This window comes from Lepidochelys kempii, chromosome 13, assembly GCF_965140285.1.
Source record: "Lepidochelys kempii isolate rLepKem1 chromosome 13, rLepKem1.hap1, whole genome shotgun sequence".
In the NCBI taxonomy this organism is placed as follows: Eukaryota; Metazoa; Chordata; order Testudines; family Cheloniidae; genus Lepidochelys; species Lepidochelys kempii.
The window spans coordinates 37,961,422-37,980,832 of record NC_136392.1 but is presented as its reverse complement, the minus strand read 5'-3'; positions in this window follow the sequence as shown (position 1 = coordinate 37,980,832).

Genomic DNA, 19,411 nt, shown 5'->3' with positions numbered 1-19,411 from the left:
CTAGCTTGCTCGCCAGCCCCCAGATTCTTGCGGGAGTACTGGTACACAGTGTATCTCCTAGGGGAGCAGGTTAACCTCACATGCTCGGCTCCTGGGCATGAGGAGGTTTCAGGATACAGATTCTTCTATCACAAAGGGCAACAGGACCCTAGCATAGTCCTCAACCCTAACGCTGGAGCCCGGCTGGAGTTCACAGCAGAGAAGGGAAATGCTGGGTCATACAGCTGTGCGTACTGGAGATTGGAATCCAATCAAGAGATCTCGTCTTGGAACAGTAGCTCCGTCTCCATAACAGTGACAGGTGAGCCCCTGTTTTTCCTGCTGTCTGATGGGAAAGTCCCTGGGAATCTGAAGCCCACCCCAACACCCCAGCGTCTCCCCCGTCTCTGGTCAGGGCCACTCCCAGCATCTCAGATACTTTGTGGTGGCCTCATCAGGCCCCTACTGATCAGCAAAGACTGGGCACTGACAGGTTACTGCTGTGGGCAAGCTCAAAGCACCAGGGGGTGCTGTCAGGGCCACACTCTGTAAATCTACAGCCCTGCAGCTGCCTGGATTCCTCAGTCATGATTTCTGTCAGGGGAGGCATTGGTTACTATCATGTTAACCGACCCCCTCCGGCACCAATATGCCAGGATCCCTCCCTGCCCATGTGTATGGGAAGGGAAGGCGCTATCCTGACGTGCTTGGCCCCTGGGGTGAAAGCACCATAGGACACAAATTAGTCTATCATGGCAGGGATTTGGTCTCCAAAGAGGCAAATCTTCATCCAAGAATATTACAGGAATTGGCATATGAAATTGGAAGCCCATTAGCAAGAATTTTTAATGAAACTGTAAACTCAGGGGTTGTACCAAACGATTGGAGAATTGGTAACATAGTTCCTATTTTTAAGAAAGGAAAAAACGTGATCCGGGTAACTACAGGCCTGTTAGTTTGACACCTATAGTACGCAAGGTCTTGGAAAAAAATTTGAAGGAGAAAGTAGTTAAGGACATTGAGGTCAATGGTAAATGGAACAAAATACAACATGGTTTTACAAAACGTAGATCATGCCAAACCAACCTGATCTTCTTTGAGAAAGTAACAGATTTTTTAGACAAAGGAAACACAGTGGATCTAATTTACATAGATTTCAGTAAAGCGTTTGATACTGTGCCACATGGGGAATTATTAGTTAAATTGGAAAAAGATGGGGATCAATATGAAAAATGAAAGGTGGATAAGGAATTGGTTAAAGGGGAGACTACAATGGGTCATACTGAAAGGTGAACTGTCAGGCTGGAGGGAGGTTACTAGTGGAGTTCCTCAGGGATCGGTTTTGGGACCAATCTTATTTAATCTTTTTATTATTGACCTTGCCAAAAAAAGTAGGAATGTGTTAATAAAGTTTGCGGATGATACAAAGCTGGGAAGTATTGCCAATTTAGAGAGAGACTGGGATATCATACAGGAAGATCTGGATGACCTTGTAAACTGGAGTAATAGTAATAGGATGAAATTTAATAGTGAGAAGTGCAAGGGCATGCATTTAGGGATTAATAACAAGAATTTTTGTTATAAACTGGGGACACATCAATTAGAAGTAACCGAGAAGGAGAAGGACCTTAGAGTATTGATTGATCACAGGATGACTATGAGCTGCCAATGCGATATGGCCGTGAAAAAAGTGAATACGGTCTTGGGATGCATCAGGTGAGGTATTTCCAGTAAAGATAAGGAGGTTTTAGTACCGTTATGCAAGGCACTGGTGAGACCTCATCTGGAATATTGTGTGCAGTTCTGGTCTCCCATGTTTAAGAAGGATGAATTCAAACTGGAACAGGTACAGAGAAGGGCTACTAGGATGATCCGAGGAATGGAAAACCTATCTTATGAAAAAAGAAAAGGAGGACTTGTGGCACCTTAGAGACTAACCAATTTATTTGAGCATAAGCTTTCGTGAGCTACAGCTCACTTCATCGGATGCATACTGTGGAAAGTGTAGAAGATCTTTTTATACACACAAAGCATGAAAAAATACCTCCCCCACCCCACTCTCCTGCTGGTAATAGCTTATCTAAAGTGATCACACTCCTTACAATGTGTATGATAATCAAGTTGGGCCATTTCCAGCACAAATCCAGGTTTTCTCACCCCCCCCGCCCCACACAATCCCACTCTCCTGCTGGTAATAGCTTATCTAAAGTGACCACTCTCCTTACAATGTGTATGATAATCAAGGTGGGCCATTTCCAGCACAAATCCAGGGTTTAACAAGAACGTCTGGGGGGGGGTAGGAAAAAACAAGGGGAAATAGGTTACCTTGCATAATGACTTAGCCACTCCCAGTCTCTTTTGCAAATGAATTCCAATTCAACAGTTTCTCGCTGGAGTCTGGATTTGAAGTTTTTTTGTTGTAATATCGCAACTTTCATGTCTGTAATCACATGACCAGAAAGATTGAAGTGTTCTCCGACTGGTTTATGAATGTTATAATTCTTGACATCTGATTTGTGTCCATTTATTCTTTTACATAGAGACTGTCCAGTTTGACCAATGTACATGGCAGAGGGGCATTGCTGGCACATGATGGCATCTATCACATTGGTGGATGTGCAGGTGAACGAGCCTCTGATAGTGTGGCTGATGTTATTAGGCCCTGTGATGGTGTCCCCTGAATAGATATGTGGGCACAGGTTGGCAACGGGCTTTGTTGCAAGGATAGGTTCCTGGGTTAGTGGTTCTGTTGTGCGGTATGTGGTTGCTGATGAGTATTTGCTTCAGGTTGGGGGGCTGTCTGTAGGCAAGGACTGGCCTGTCTCCCAAGATTTGTGAGAGTGTTGGGTCATCCTTCAGGATAGGTTGTAGATCCTTAATAATGCGTTGGAGGGGTTTTAGTTGGGGGCTGAAGGTGATGGCTAGTGGCGTTCTGTTATTTTCTTTGTTAGGCCTGTCCTGTAGTAGGTGACTTCTGGGAACTCTTCTGGCTCTATCAATCTGTTTCTTCACTTCTGCAGGTGGGTATTGTAGTTGTAAGAATGCTTGATAGAGATCTTGTAGGTGTTTGTTTCTGTCTGAGGGGTTGGAGCAAATGCGGTTGTATCGCAGAGCTTGGCTGTAGACGATGGATCGTGTGGTGTGGTCAGGGTGAAAGCTGGAGGCAAGTAGGTAGGAATAGCGGTCAGTAGGTTTCCGGTACAGGGTGATGTTTATGTGACCATCGTTTATTAGCACTGTAGTGTCCAGGAAGTGGATCTCTTGTGTGGACTGGACCAGGCAGAGGTTGATGGTGGGGTGGAAATTGTTGAAATCATGGTGGAATTCCTCAAGGGCTTCTTTTCCATGGGTCCAGATGATGAAGATGTCATCAATATAGCGCAAGTAGAGTAGGGGTGTTAGGGGACGAGAGCTGAGGAAGCGTTGTTCTAAGTCAGCCATAAAAATGTTGGCATACTGTGGGGCCATGCGGGTACCCATAGCAGTGCCACTGATCTGAAGGTATACATTGTCCCCAAATGTAAAATAGTTATGGGTAAGGACAAAGTCACAAAGTTCAGCCACCAGGTTAGCCATAACATTATCGGGGATAATGTTCTTGACGGCGTGTAGTCCATCTTTGTGTGGAATGTTGGTGTAGAGGGCTTCTACATCCATAGTGGCCAGGATGGTGTTATCAGGAAGATCACCGATGGATTGTAATTTCCTCAGGAAGTCAGTGGTGTCTCGAAGGTAGCTGGGAGTGCTGGTAGCGTAGGGCCTGAGGAGAGAGTCTACATAGCCAGATAATCCTGCTGTCAGGATGCCAATGTCTGAGATGGTGGGGTGTCCATGATTCCCAGGTTTATGGATTTGGGGTAGCAGATAGAATACCCCTGGTCGGAGTTCTAGGGGTGTGTCTGTGCGGATTTGATCTTGTACTTTTTCAGGGAGTTTCTTGAGCAAATGCTGTAGTTTCTTTTGGTAACTCTCAGTGGGATCAGAGGGTAATGGCTTGTAGAAAGTGGTGTTGGAGAGCTGCCGAGCAGCCTCTTGTTCATATTCCGACCTATTCATGATGACAACAGCACCTCCTTTGTCAGCCTTTTTGATTATGATGTCAGAGTTGTTTCTGAGGCTGTGGATGGCACTGTGTTCTGCATGGCTGAGGTTATGGGGCAAGTGATGCTGCTTTTCCACAATTTCAGCCCGTGCACGTCGGCGGAAGCACTCTATGTAGAAGTCCAGTCTGCTGTTTCGACCTTCAGGAGGAGTCCACCTAGAATCCTTCTTTTTGTAGTGTTGGTAGGGAGGTTTCTGTGGATTAGTATGTTGTTCAGAGGTATGTTGGAAATATTCCTTGAGTCGGAGATGTCGAAAATAGGATTCTAGGTCACCACAGAACTGTATCATGTTCATGGGGGTGGAGGGGCAGAAGGCGAGGCCCCGAGATAGGACAGCTGCTTCTGCTGGGCTGAGAGTATAGTTGGATAGGTTAACAATATTGCTAGGTGGGTTGAGGGAACCATTGCTGTGGCCCCTTGTGGCATGTAGTAGTTTAGAAAGTTTAGTGTCCTTTTTCTTTTGTAGAGAAGCAAAGTGTGTGTTGTAAATGGCTTGTCTAGTTTTAGTAAAGTCCAGCCACGAGGAAGTTTGTGCGGAAGGTTGGTTTTTTATGAGAGTATCCATTTTTGAGAGCTCATTCTTAATCTTTCCCTGTTTGCTGTAGAGGATGTTGATCAGGTGATTCCGCAGTTTCTTTGAGATCATGCGGCACAAGCTGTCAGCATAGTCTGTGTGGTATGTAGATTGTAATGGATTTTTTACCTTCAGTCCTTTTGGTACGATGTCCATCTGTTTGCATTTGGAAAGGAAGATGATGTCTGTCTGTATCTGTACAAGTTTTTTCATGCAGTTGATAGATTTCCACTCCATACGGCTAAATGCAGTGCCTTGCATAATGACAGGTTTCAGAGTAACAGCCGTGTTAGTCTGGATTCGCAAAAAGAAAAGGAGGACTTGTGGCACCTTAGAGACTAACCAATTTATCTGAGCATAAGCTTTCGTGAGCTACAGCTCACTTCATCGGATGCATACTGTGGAAAGTGTAGAAGATCTTTTTATACACACAAAGCATGAAAAAATACCTCCCCCCACCCCACTCTCCTGCTGGTAATAGCTTATCTAAAGTGACCACTCTCCTTACAATAAGAAAAGGAGTACTTGTGGCACCCACAAGTACTCCTTTTCTTTTTGCGAATACAGACTAACACGGCTGTTACTCTGAAACCTCTCCTTACAATGTGTATGATAATCAAGGTGGGCCATTTCCAGCACAAATCCAGGTTTTCTCACCCCCCCCCCCCACACAAACCCACTCTCCTGCTGGTAATAGCTTATCTAAAGTGACCACTCTCCTTACAATGTGTATGATAATCAAGGTGGGCCATTTCCAGCACAAATCCAGGTTTTCTCACCCCCCCCACACACACAAACCCACTCTCCTGCTGGTAATAGCTTATCTAAAGTGACCACTCTCCTTACAATGTGTATGATAATCAAGGTGGGCCATTTCCAGCACAAATCCAGGTTTTCTCACCCCCCCCACACAAACCCACTCAACCTGAAGCAAATACTCACCAGCAACCACATACCACACAACAGAACCACTAACCCAGGAACCTATCCTTGCAACAAAGCCCGTTGCCAACTGTGCCCACATATCTATTCAGGGGACACCATCACAGGGCCTAATAATATCAGCCACATTATCAGAGGCTCGTTCACCTGCACATCCACCAATGTGATAGATGCCATCATGTGCCAGCAATGCCCCTCTGCCATGTACATTGGTCAAACTGGATAGTCTCTACGTAAAAGAATAAATGGACACAAATCAGATGTCAAGAATTATAACATTCATAAACCAGTCGGAGAACACTTCAATCTTTCTGGTCATGCGATTACAGACATGAAAGTTGCGATATTACAACAAAAAAACTTCAAATCCAGACTCCAGCGAGAAACTGTTGAATTGGAATTCATTTGCAAATTGGATACAATTAACTTAGGCTTGAATAGAGACTGGGAGTGGCTAAGTCATTATGCAAGGTAACCTATTTCCCCTTGTTTTTTCCTACCCCCCCCGCCCCAGACATTCTTGTTAAACCCTGGATTTGTGCTGGAAATGACTCACCTTCATTATCATACACATTGTAAGGAGAGTGGTCACTTTAGATAAGCTATTACCAGCAGGAGAGTGGGGTGGGGGGAGGTATTTTTTCATGCTTTGTGTGTATAAAAAGATCTTCTACACTTTCCACAGTATGCATCCAATGAAGTGAGCTGTAGCTCACAAAAGCTTATGCTCAAATACATTGGTTAGTCTCTAAGGTGCCATAAGTCCTCCTTTTCTTTTTGCGAATGCAGACTAACATGGCTGTTACTCTGAAACCTATCTTATGAAAGGAGACTCAAAGAGCTTGGCTTGTTTAGCCTAACCAAAAGAAGGTTGACGGGAGATAGGATTGCTCTCTATAAATATATCAGAGGGATACATACCAGGGAAGGAGAGGAATTATTTAAGCTCAGTACCAATGTGGACACAAGAACAAATGGCTATAAACTGGCCATCAGGAAGTTTAGACTTGAAATTAGATGAAGGTTTCTAACCATCAGAGGAGTGAAGTTCTGGTACAGCCTTCCAAGGGGAGCAATGGGGGCAAAAGACATATCTGGCTTCAAGACTAAGCCCTGGTCTACACTAGGAGTTGATGTCAAATTTAGCAGCGTTAAATCGATTTAACCCTGCACCTGTCCACACGACGAAGCCCTTTTTCTTGACTTAAAGGGCTCTTAAAATCGATTTCTTTACTCCATCCCTGACAAGGGGATTAGAGCTGAAATCGGCCTTGCTGGGTCGAATCTGGGATAGTGTGGATGCAATTCGACGGTATTGGCCTCTGGGAGCTATCCCAGAGTGCTCCATTGTGACCGCTCTGGACAGCACTCTCAACTCACATGCACTGGCCAGGTAGACAGGAAAAGGCCTGCAAACTTTTGAATCTCATTTCCTGTTTGGCCAGCGTGGCACGCTGCAGGTTAGTGCAGAGCTCATTAGCAGAGGTGACCATGATGGAGTCCCAGAATCGCAAAAGAGCTCCAGCATGGACCGAATGGGAGGTACAGGATCTGATCGCTGTATGGGGAGAGGAATCCATGCTATCAGAACTCCGTTCCAGTTTTCAAAATGCCAAAACATTTGTCAAAATCTCCAAGGGCATGAAGGACCGAGGCCATAACAGGGATCCAAAGCAGTGCCGCGTGAAACTGAAGGAGCTGAGGCAAGCCTACCAGAAAACCAGAGAGGCAAATGGCTGCTTCTATGATGAACTACACGTCATTTTAGGGGATTCAGCCACCACTACCCCAACCGTGTGCTTTGACTCTGTCAATGGAGAGGGAAGCAACACGGAAGCAGGTTTTGGGGATGAGGAAGATGATGATGATGATGAGGTTGTAGGTAGCTCACAGCAAGCAAGCGGAGAAACCAGTTTTCCCGATAGCCAGGAACTGTTTCTCACCCTGGACTTGGAGCCAGTACCCCCCGAACCCACCCAAGGCTGCCTCCCGGACCTGCCAGGTGGAGAAGGGACCTCTGATGAATGTACCTTTTTAAATAGTATACATGGTTTAAAAGCAAGCATGTTTAATGATTAATTTGCCCTGGCATTCACGGCCAGTACAGCTACTGGAAAAGTCTGTTAATGTGTCTGGGGATGGAGTGGAAATCCTCCAGGGACATCTCCATAAAGCTCTTCTGGATGTACTCCTAAAGCCTTTGCAAAAGGTTTCTGGGGAGGGCAGCCTCATTTCGCCCACCATGGTAGGACACTTTACCATGCCAGGCCAGTAGCATGTAGTCAGGAATCATTGCAGAACAAAGCATTGCAGTGTATGTTTGCTGGCATTCAAACAACATCCATTCTTTATCTCTCTGTGTTATCCTCAGGAGAGTGATATCATTCATGTTCACCTGGTTGAAATAGGGTGCTTTTCTTAAGGGGACATTCAGAGGTGCCCATTCTTGCTGGGCTGTTTGCCTGTGACTGAACAGAAATGTTCCCTGCTGTTAGCCACGGGGAGGTGTGAGGGCTGAGGGGCTAGCCACGCGCTGGGGGGAGGCAAAATTCGACCTTGTAACGAAAGCACATGTGCTATGTATGTAATGTTAACAGCAAGGTTTACCGTGAAAGAGTGTACCCATTGTTCTAGAAAATGTGACTTTTTAAATACCACTGTCCTTTTTTTTTCCTCCACCAGCTGCATGTGTTTTGAGGATCACAGGATCTTCTCCTTCCCAGAGGCTAGCGAAGATTAGAAGGCAAAAAAAAAAAAACGCACTCGCGATGAAATGTTCTCTGAGCGCATTCTGTCCTCCCACACTGACAGAGCACAGACGAATGCATGGAGGCAGACAATTTCAGAGTGCAGGAAAGGACAAAATGACTGGGAGGAGAGGTGGCGGGCTGAAGAGAGGGCTGAAGCTGAAAGGTGGTGGCAGCGTGATGAGAATAGGCAGGATTCAATGCTGAGGCTGCTGGAGGATCAAACTAATATGCTCCAGCATATTGTTGAGCTGCAAGAAAGGCAACTGGAGCACAGACCACCACTACAGCTCCTAAGTAACCAACCGCCCTCCTCCCCAAGTTCCATAGCCTCCTCACCCAGACACCCAAGAACGTGGTGGTGGGGGGGCCTCCGGCCACCCAGCCACTCCACCCCAGAAGATTGCCCAAGCAACAGAAGGTTGGCATTCAATAAGATTTAAAGTGCTGTGTGGTCTTGTCCTTCCCTCCTCCACCACCCCACCTGGTGCTTCCCTCCTCTACCACCTCTCCCGGGCTATCTTGGCAGTTATCCCCCTATTTGTGTGATGAATTAATAAAGAATGCATGAATGTGAAGCAACAATGACTTTATTGCCTCTGCAAGCGGTGATCGAAGGGGGGAGGGGAGGGTGGTTAGCTTACAGGGAAGTAGAGTGAACCGGGGGGGGGTGTTCATCAAGGAGAAACAAACAGAACTTTCACACCATAGCCTGGCCAGTCATGAAACTGGTTTTCAAAGCTTCTCTGATGCACATCGCACTCTCCTGTGCTCTTCTAACCGCCCTGGTTTCTGGCTGCATGTAACCAGCGGCCAGGCGATTTGCCTCAACCTCCCACCCTGCCATAAATGTCTCTCCCTTACTCTCACGGATATTGTGGAGTGCACAGCAAGCAGTAATAACAATGGGAATATTGGTTTCGCTGAGGTCTAACCAAGTCAGTAAACTGCGCCAGCGCACTTTTAAACGTCCAAATGCACACTCTACCACCATTCTGCACTTGCTCAGCCTGTAGTTGAACAGCTCCTGACTACTGTCCAGGCTGCCTGTGTACGGCTTCATGAGCCAGGGCATTAAGGGGTAGGCTGGGTCCCCAAGGATAACTATAGGCATTTCAACATCCCCAACAGTTATTTTCTGGTCAGGGAATAAAGTCCCTTCCTGCAGCTTTTGAAACAGACCAGAGTTCCTGAAGATGCGAGCGTCATGTACCTTTCCCGGTCATCCCACGTTGATGTTGGTTAAATGTCCCTTGTGATCCACCAGTGCTTGCAGCACTATCGAAAAGTACCCCTTGCGGTTATTGTACTTGCTGGCTTGGTGCTCCGATGCCAAGATAGGGATATGGGTTCCGTCTATGGCCCCACCACAGTTAGGGAATCCCGTTGCAGCAAAGCCATCCACTATGACCTGCACATTTCCCAGGGTCACTACCCTTGATATCAGCAGATCTTTGATTGCGTGGGCTACTTGCACCACAGCAGCTCCCACAGTAGATTTACCCACTCCAAATTGATTCCCAACTGACCAGTAGCTGTCTGGCGTTGCAACTTTCCACAGGGCTATTGCGACTCGCTTCTCAACTGTGAAGGCTGATCTATCTTGGTATTCTGGTGCTTCAGGGCAGGGGAAAGCAAGTCACAAAGTTCCATGAAAGTGCCCTTATGCATGCAAAAGTTTTGCAGCCACTGGGAATCGTCCCAGACCTGCAACACTATGCGGTCCCACCAGCCTGTGCTTGTTTCCCGAGCCCAGAATCGGCGTTCCACCTCATGAACCTGGCCCATTAGCACCATGATGCCCACATTGCCAGGGCCCCTGCTTTGAGAGAAGTCTGTGTCCATGTCCTCATCACTCTCGTCACTGTGCTGTCATAGCCTACCTGCCCGGTTTCGCTTTGGCATATACTGCATATACTGCTGGATAATGTGCATGGTGTTTAATGTGCTCCTAATTGCCAAAGTGATCTGAGTGGACTCCATGCTTGCTGTGGTATGGTGTCTGCATGGAAAAAAGGCAGGGAACGATTGTCTGCCATTGCTCTGATGGAGGGAGGGGCGACTGATGACATGGCTTACAGGGTTGGCTTACAGGGAATTAAAATCATCAAAGGGGGTGGCTTTACATCAAGGAGAAACAAAAACAACTGTCACAGAGAATGGCCCTCTCAAGGATTGAACGCAAAACCCTGGGTTTAGCAGGCCAATGCTCAACCCACTGAGCTATCTCTCCCCCCGGGATGCCAGTCAGGACTGAATCTCCATTAAACTTTTCAAGGTGCCCCTGACAGACCTCACCAAAACGATTGTTGGCCATTGATTTCACGGAGGGAGGGAGGGAGCAAATGAATACAAAACAAATCTGGTCTATTTCTTGTTTTGATCCACTCCATCTATCTTTTACATCTTTGGCTGGCAGCAGACGGTTCAGTAGGGCTGCTAGCCATCCTCATCTCCTGGCTGCTCGGCAGAAGATGGTGCAGTAGGACTGCCAGCAGGTCTAAAGAGAATGACCTGGTCGAGTCACTCCTATTTCAGTCCCTGTGCCCATGTCTGCCCAGGTGCTCCTGACCGACCTTACCGAGGCGGCCAAGAGCACCTCAGACATGATGATGATGGTTATCAGGCCTATTGTACCATCTACTGCCACAAGACAATGAGCTGCTGCTGTGTAGCAATGCAGTACCGCGTCTGCCAGCACCCAGGAGACATTCGGTGACAGTGAGCTGAGTGGGCTCCATGCTTGCCGTGGTATGGCGTCTGCACAGGTAACTCAGGAAAAAAGGCACGAAACGATTGTCTGCTGTTGCTTTCACAGAGGGAGGGAGGGCTAACGACGTGTACCCAGAACCACCCACAACAATGTTTTTGCCCTATTAGGCACTGGAATCTCAACCCAGAATTCCAGTGGGTGGCAGAGACTGCGGGAACTGTGGGATAGCTACCCACAGTGCAACACTCCGGAAGTCGACTCTAGCCTTGGTACTGTGGAAGCACTCCGCCGAGTTAATGCACTTAGAGCATTTTGTGTGGGGACACACACAATCGACTATATAAAAACGATTTCTAAAAAACAGATTTCTATAAATTCAACCTAATTTCGTAGTGTAGCCACACCCAGCTTGATAAGTTTATGGAGGGGATGGTATAATGGGATAGCCTAATTTTGGCAATTAATTGATCTTTGACTATTAGCGGTAAATATGCCCAATGGCCTGCGATGGGATGTTAGATGGGGTGGGATCTGAGTTACTGCAGAGAATTCTTTCCTGGGTGTCTGGCTGGTAAGTCTTGCCCACATTAGCTGATTGCCATATTTGGGGTTGGGAAGGAATTTCCTCCAGGGCAGATTGGCAGAGGCCCAGGGGGTTTTCGCCTTCTTCTGCAGCGTGGGGCACAGGTCACTTGCTGGAGGATTCTCTGCTCCTTGAAGTGTTTAAACTATGGTTTGAGGAGTTCAATAGCTCAGACATAGGTTAGGGGTTTGTTACAGGAGTGGGTGGGTGAGATTCTGTGGCCTGCATTGTGCAGGAGGTCAGACTAGATGATCATAATGGTCCCTTCTGACCTTAAAGTCTATGAGTCTATCTATGAGACGCTGGGCTGCCCCTGGGGTCACAAAGCTGTAGGATCCAATTCAACATTGTGGGAGGGTGGAGCATCTCAGCTGGGGGCTGATCTGGGAACAGCTTCATTATACACTGAATGCTACAGGGCTGGGAGTTTCTGGGTTAAACACTGGTTTGTTCCGGGTACTCCCATCCAGCCAGGCTATCCCATCTGGGAACAGCCAGCCTGTCTCTAAGAGCCTGGGAGAGGCTACACTGAGCAGGAAGATTGGGGTGGTTTTGTATGTGTGGGTCACGGTGCTCATCTATCTGCTTTTATTCCAGACCCTCCATTGCCCCCCACATTGTCTCTCCACCCCCTGCACCCCATCTATATCCCAGGGGAGTCGGTAAAGCTGAGGTGCTCAGCTCCCTTTGGAGAGGAAGTGAAGAGATACAGGTTCTTCATTCAAAGACAGGAGCGGATTTCCAAATAGACTGCAGCCAGGGCACCTGGCTGATCACCATGACTTATGCAACAGACATGCCTGTCTGTACTGGAGAATGGCTCTTGGGTGACAGATCCCGTCCAAAATGAGCCCTCCTGTCCCAGTGCCTGTGATGGGTAAGACCCTATTTCCACCTGTGGTGTGTGTGAGACATGAGGGTCTTCAATGGGGAGGACTCTTCTCCATCCCTTCCCAGCTACACCTGGGAACTGCACTGGTGCAGCCGCAGGCCATGATCCCAGGGCTCCCAGTGCCCCCTGCCTCTCCCCAGCAGTGCCCCCAACCTGGATGCCCAGAGACCCATTAGCAGAACCTGGGACTTTCTCCTTTCCCCCTCTGCACTGACCCCTCTGCCCCAGATGCTCCTCTCCACAGAACAATTGTCTTCCCCTCCCGCTGCTCTCCAGACCAGCTCCCAGCCTCTCTGCTTTTCCCTTTCCACAACTCATTACTCTAAGGCACAGACCCCGCAGCCAAGGAAGGGAGCAGGTCTCTGACATGGTCCACATCTCAACCAGGAGGGGCCAGCTGGGGTAACAGCTGAAGCAAAGAAACCAGAGCCCCAGGCCTGGATAATGCAGGCTGATCAATGGGTCATAGAGCATACTTCATAGGTTGCCAAGCCAGAAAGGACCACTGTGCCCATCTATTCTGGCCTCCCACATTACACAGGCCAGAGAACTAGACCAGAACCAGCGCTAACGTCCCTCTGGCCCCCACTCCTGCCTCTTCTCATTCCACTTTGCTTATTATCCTCTTTCCCTCGTTGTATGCTGGATGCTAGACTTTGCATATGCATCTGCTCCTTTTATTCCCCTCCTCTTCTGCCCTCTCTTTGCTCTTTCATGTTCCTGATGAGTCTCACGACACAACATTCAGGCCCAACAGTGCTTTGCAGCTGAGGAAATGGCTCTTCACTCTCCTAAATGCCCACACAACTGACAACACGTCTGTTATACCAACATCAGCACAGCCACATAACACGGCTCAGCACAGCCAAGGACATGTCTACCCAGTATGTCCCCCTGATTTCCAAATAGAGCCACCCTTCAGAGAGCAGCACAAGGAGTCCAGGAGAGCTGGCTGTATTTCAAGGAATCCCTGTTGAGGTTACAGGGACAAACCATCCCGATGAGTCGAAAGAATAGTGAATATGGCAGGCGACCAGCTTGGCTTAATGGTGAAATCCTAGCGGATCTTAAACATAAAAAAGAAGCTTACAAGAAGTGGAAGGTTGGACATATGACCAGGGAAGAGTATAAAAATATTGCTCGGGAATGTAGGACTGTTATCAGGAGGGCCAAATCGCACCTGGAGCTGCAGCTAGCCAGAGATGTCAAGAGTAACAAGAAGGGTTTCTTCAGGTATGTTGGCAACAAGAAGAAAGCCAAGGAATGTGTGGGCCCCTTAATGAATGAGGGAGGCAACCTAGTGACAGAGGATGTGGAAAAAGCTAATGTACTCAATGCTTTTTTTGCCTCTGTTTTCACTAACAAGGTCAGCTCCCAGACTGCTGCGCTGGGCATCACAAAATGGGGAAGAGATGGCCAGCCCTCTGTGGAGATAGAGGTGGTTAGGGACTATTTAGAAAAGCTGGACGTGCACAAGTCCATGGGGCCGGACGAGTTGCATCCAAGAGTGCTGAAGGAATTGGCGGCTGTGATTGCAGAGCCATTGACCATTATCTTTGAAAACTCGTGGCGAACCGGGGAAGTCCCGGATGACTGGAAAAAGGCTAATGTAGTGCAATCTTTAAAAAAGGGAAGAAGGAGGATCCTGGGAACTACAGGCCAGTCAGCCTCACTTCAGTCCCTGGAAAAATCATGGAGCAGGTCCTCAAAGAATCAATCCTGAAGCACTTGCATGAGAGGAAAGTGATCAGGAACAGCCAGCATGGATTCACCAAGGGAAGGTCATGCCTGACTAATCTAATCGCCTTTTATGATGAGATTACTGGTTCTGTGGATGAAGGGAAAGCAGTGGATGTATTGTTTCTTGACTTTAGCAAAGCTTTTGACACGGTCTCCCACAGTATTCTTGTCAGCAAGTTAAGGAAGTATGGGCTGGATGAATGCACTACAAGGTGGGTAGAAAGCTGGCTAGATTGTCGGGCTCAACGGGTAGTGATCAATGGCTCCATATCTAGTTGGCAGCCGGTACCAAGTGGAGTGCCCCAAGGGTCGGTCCTGGGACCGGTTTTGTTCAATATCTTCATAAATGATCTGGAGGATGGTGTGGATTGCACTCTCAGCAAATTTGCGGATGATACTAAACTGGGAGGAGTGGTAGATACGCTGGAGGGGAGGGATAGGATACAGAAGGACCTAGACAAATTGGAGGATTGGGCCAAAAGAAATCTGATGAGGTTCAATAAGGATAAGTGCAGGGTCCTGCACTTAGGACGGAAGAACCCAATGCACAGCTACAGACTAGGGACCGAATGGCTAGGCAGCAGTTCTGCGGAAAAGGACCTAGGGGTGACAGTGGACGAGAAGCTGGATATGAGTCAGCAGTGTGCCCTTGTTGCCAAGAAGGCCAATGGCATTTTGGGATGTATAAGTAGGGGCATAGCGAGCAGATCGAGGGACGTGATCGTTCCCCTCTATTCGACATTGGTGAGGCCTCATCTGGAGTACTGTGTCCAGTTTTGGGCCCCACACTTCAAGAAGGATGTGGATAAATTGGAGAGAGTCCAGCGAAGGGCAACAAAAATGATTAGGGGACTGGAACACGAGTTATGAGGAGAGGCTGAGGGAGCTGGGATTGTTTAGCCTGCAGAAGAGAAGAACGAGGGGGGATTTGATAGCTGCTTTCAACTACCTGAAAGGGGGTTCCAAAGAAGATGGCTCTAGACTGTTCTCAATGGTAGCAGATGACAGAACGAGGAGTAATGGTCTCAAGTTGCAGTGGGGGAGGTTTAGATTGGATATTAGGAAAACCTTTTTCACTAAGAGGGTGGTGAAACACTGGAATGCGTTACCTAGGGAGGTGGTAGAATCTCCTTCCTTAGAGGTTTTTAAGGTCAAACTTGACAAAGCCCTGGCTGGGATGATTTAACTGGGAATTGGTCCTGCTTTGAGCAGGGGGTTGGACTAGATGACCTTCTGGGGTCCCTTCCAACCCTGATATTCTATGATTCTATGATTCTATATGGCTGCTCAACATGGCCGAGAACATGGCTGCCCAATGGACACAGACGTGGACATTCAACATGGCTGCCTTGCACCTCTACCCTCTGGGATGGTAGAATCCCAGCAAGGCGGTCCAAGTCTCAGAAAGTCTGGCCAGAGAGGGTGGGATGGCCAGACAACCTGGGCCCTCCCTATCTACAGAGGGCTCCATAAATACAGGGGGCTAGGGCATTAGTAATGGAAGAGTGACAGAAAATGAATCATCTCCTGGTGACCCTGGCACCTTATGACCCCCACATCCCAGCCCCACATTGTGTCTGAAGGAATCCATCCCCATCCCCTAGCCTGGCTCTCACTCATTTCTGCAGGGAGCCCCTCCAGATCCTGAGGTGAAGGAAGAGGCTCTGGAGAGAGAGCACAGGTCAGCTCTGAGTAAATTAAACTCTGGGCATCATCTCCATTTCCCTGTCCTTCCTGAATCATTCCCTTTGCTCCTCCCCTCAGACATCCTTCCACAGCCGGTGCTAAGCATGTAACCTCTGTCTGGAGTAGTGAGTAGTGAGTGAAGGGCTCCCCCTGTTCATCACCTGCATGGCCCCCAGGGATGCTGGCAAGCGGAAGTTTCATTTCTACAGTGACAGAGCCAAGATCTTTCCCGGGGACGTTGGATCTGCAGTGAACACCACAGAGTCCAGGACGTGCTCTATGAACATCTCTGTGCTCAGCATCCTGTGGTCTGGTCCCGACAACACTGGAGAATTCACCTGCGAGTATGAGGAGAATGTGAGCGGGAGGTGGATCCTGTCCCCAAGGAGCTGGGCCGTGAACGTCACAGTATCAGGTGAGGTGGGCTATGGCTTTTAACAACTTCCCACATAAATTCACCCTCGAACCCGAGACACAGTTCTCAAGCGAGCAACCAGCACCCAGTGCCCCTGATGGCCAAGCGAGGTCAGGGCAGGTTACTGCATTGGAGGGCAGGAAGAGAGAAGCAGAACAGACACACAGATGGGAAGAATCAGGGGTCGGTATCCACCTATCTAAGAGACAAGGGCTGGAGTGGGTCTCACATCTCACCTTGTTGGCTCTTGAGATCCAGGGGAGTTTGACATGAGTCCTAGAAGTGCAGACACACGGAGATCATGTGCATCACGCTCAGCATTGATGTTCACCTGCCGGTTCCATTCTTGATTCTCCTCTTTCTGCAGCTCGCAGCTTCCTCTGGGTCCAGAAGCTTGTGGTGGGTGGCTCCTTCTTCCTCATCAACAGCTTCATCTTCCTCATCTCCCGCTGCTGCTTCTAGATCCAGGTAACTGGCTTGTTCTGGGAAGGGGGCCCTTCATTCTCTGCCTTGCATTATCTCCACAAGGTGACCCATTTGTGCTGCAATTGCTCCCCTTGAATTTCAGCCTGGGGGGAAGGGAGGTTCTAGTGGAAAGTCCAAGAGTGAGATCTGAGAAACCTCCACAGAATCTGAAAGGGCTTTAGGCACCATGCAGGCTCTAGCAACCAACCAAAATGCAGCCATATCTGGGGCAGGAACAGGGCATGGCTACTATTTCATAGCTCCACATCTCTCATGCACAGAGTTTGATTGCTCTGTGTGAACCCAGGAAGCCCTGCATTCACACCCTACACATGGCTGCAACGATGTGTGTACCAACCCTGCCTTGCAAGGTATCATTTGAAACTCCCATCACATTGATCAATAATATAATGGTGGTACATATGTGAGAGTGCCATAGGTGGAGATATGGCCGTCCTCTGCTAGTCTCTTTTAAAGTCTGTATTGGAACAAAGGGGAACCAGCTCTGCCCAGGGCTTGAATATAAATGAAGCATGGTGACCAGTGACAAGAGAATTACGATGTACATGTGCGGTGAACATAAGACCAGCCATACTGGGTCAGACCAATGGTCTATCTATCCCAGTATGCTGTCATCTGACAGTGGCCAATGCCAGGTGCTTCAGAGGGAATGAACAGAACAGATAATCATCAAGTGACCTATCCCCTGTCGTCCATTTCCTGCTTCTGGCAAAGCATGGTTTTGCAGCCCTGTCCGGCCTGGCTAATAGCCATTGATGGATCTATCATTCATGAACTTATCTAGCTCTTTTTTGAACTCTGTTATAGCTTGGCCTTCACAGCTGTTAGGATATAGGTATTCAGGCTGCTACTCTGAAACCTGTCAAGGTAAAGACAGCACAGGTTAAGGCAGCTGTGTGGCAATAATTGTACTTGGTGGCTAAGTTGTTACAGACAAATTGCACTACCTTAAAGAACTAAATGTAGGAGTAAGTGATTTAAAGAAGTGAGTGAAAAGTTACAAATAGCTTTTGCAAAAATTGATAATCCAGGGTTTGCAGGAAAGTAAACCTTTGGGAGTTGTGGAAATGGTAAAAGGTAACAGTTGTGGTGTTACAGGAAGGAAGTTTTTGTTTAATGATCAAACCCAGTTATATAAATGTAACTGTATGTGCAACTCTGTGCAGTCACATTGGATGGAAGCTTGGTCATTAAATTATCCAAGGGGGTCAGGCAGAGTGGCTACTTCCACCACTATGCTTCTGTCCCCAGAAGCCTTTACAGCTATTCTAAGGGAAAATGGGCCCTTTTCCCACAGAAATGGTCTACAAGGGACTGCTGCAGGCAGCAGGCAGAGAGAGAATCTGATCAAAATTATTTGACTTTTGGGTAATGTAATCAAAATCACTAAAGGACGGAAGGGGTTTCTATTGGAACTCAACTTGGCTGCTCTTGGTTGTGTCTAGATGTACAAGATGGAAGTGTAATCGGGGTACAGTTGTGTAAAAAAGAGTAATCACAGTGCAAGGGATGTTAGGCAAAATAGAATGTTGTGTGTGTGTGTACAGTGCTAAAATCTGAAGCTGTGTCTCAGCTATTACCTGAGAATAAACTTAAAGCTTGGTACAGCAGAGAAACTATTGCAAACATGGTCTGTTGTACAAGAGGGGAAACTGAGGTACACCACCTCATGAATTTCATAAATGACCAGTGAATGGGGTAATTCACTAGCCTGACTATAGAACGAAATAAGGACAGCCTGGAGGTAATTCTTCTGTTTTCCCTGCAATTAGCAAGGAAATTTGTAAAAGAAAGTGGCATTATTATTAAGCAATAATCTGTCCCCACCAGGCGGGTGGAAATTGTTTCTTTTGTTTTTCAGACACTCTACAAGCAAGCTGGCGCCAGGGGAAGAATAACTCAGAATACCATGGATCTATGTTTTGTGTTGTTTGTCTGTGGTGTTTGTCTTGTTGCTAGCATTGTTGTGTTTTAATGAACAGAAAATCTCATGATGTGGGTGGGGGATGGCTTCAAAAGGCTGACCTTGGGGGGGCAGATGTGTATGGGAATGCAAAATGCTCAACTAGGAGGCCAGCACCTGTGTAATAGCTACCGTGGTACCTGGAAATGGAATGGCAACTAAGGTGGCCCCCACAAGCCCTATGGAAATAATGAGAAGGGGAGGAGCTCACTGGGAATCAATGGAGGGGTGTGTAAAATAGTGTAAATCAACAGAAGATGTTTGGATGTGCCCCTCTCCTATGACTATGGAGGAGCAGAATCAATGGCCTATGCAAGGGGTAGACAATTGGGTGTACTGTGTATAAGGTGTTTTGCTGGGAATGTACATCTTACTGGGGGCACAATTACACCAGCCCATAACCAAACTACACCCATCTACATGCTGCTATATGGACTTTGGTGCACAAATGGATCTGTGAATCTTATTGCTGTGAATAAGCCAGGGCTTACTGCCTGATTCCATACCAAGTGGTCAAGCTGGTTTGGACAATATCCCATTTCTCTGTGAACATTCAATGGACTTATGATATGGACAAAAGCAAGCAAA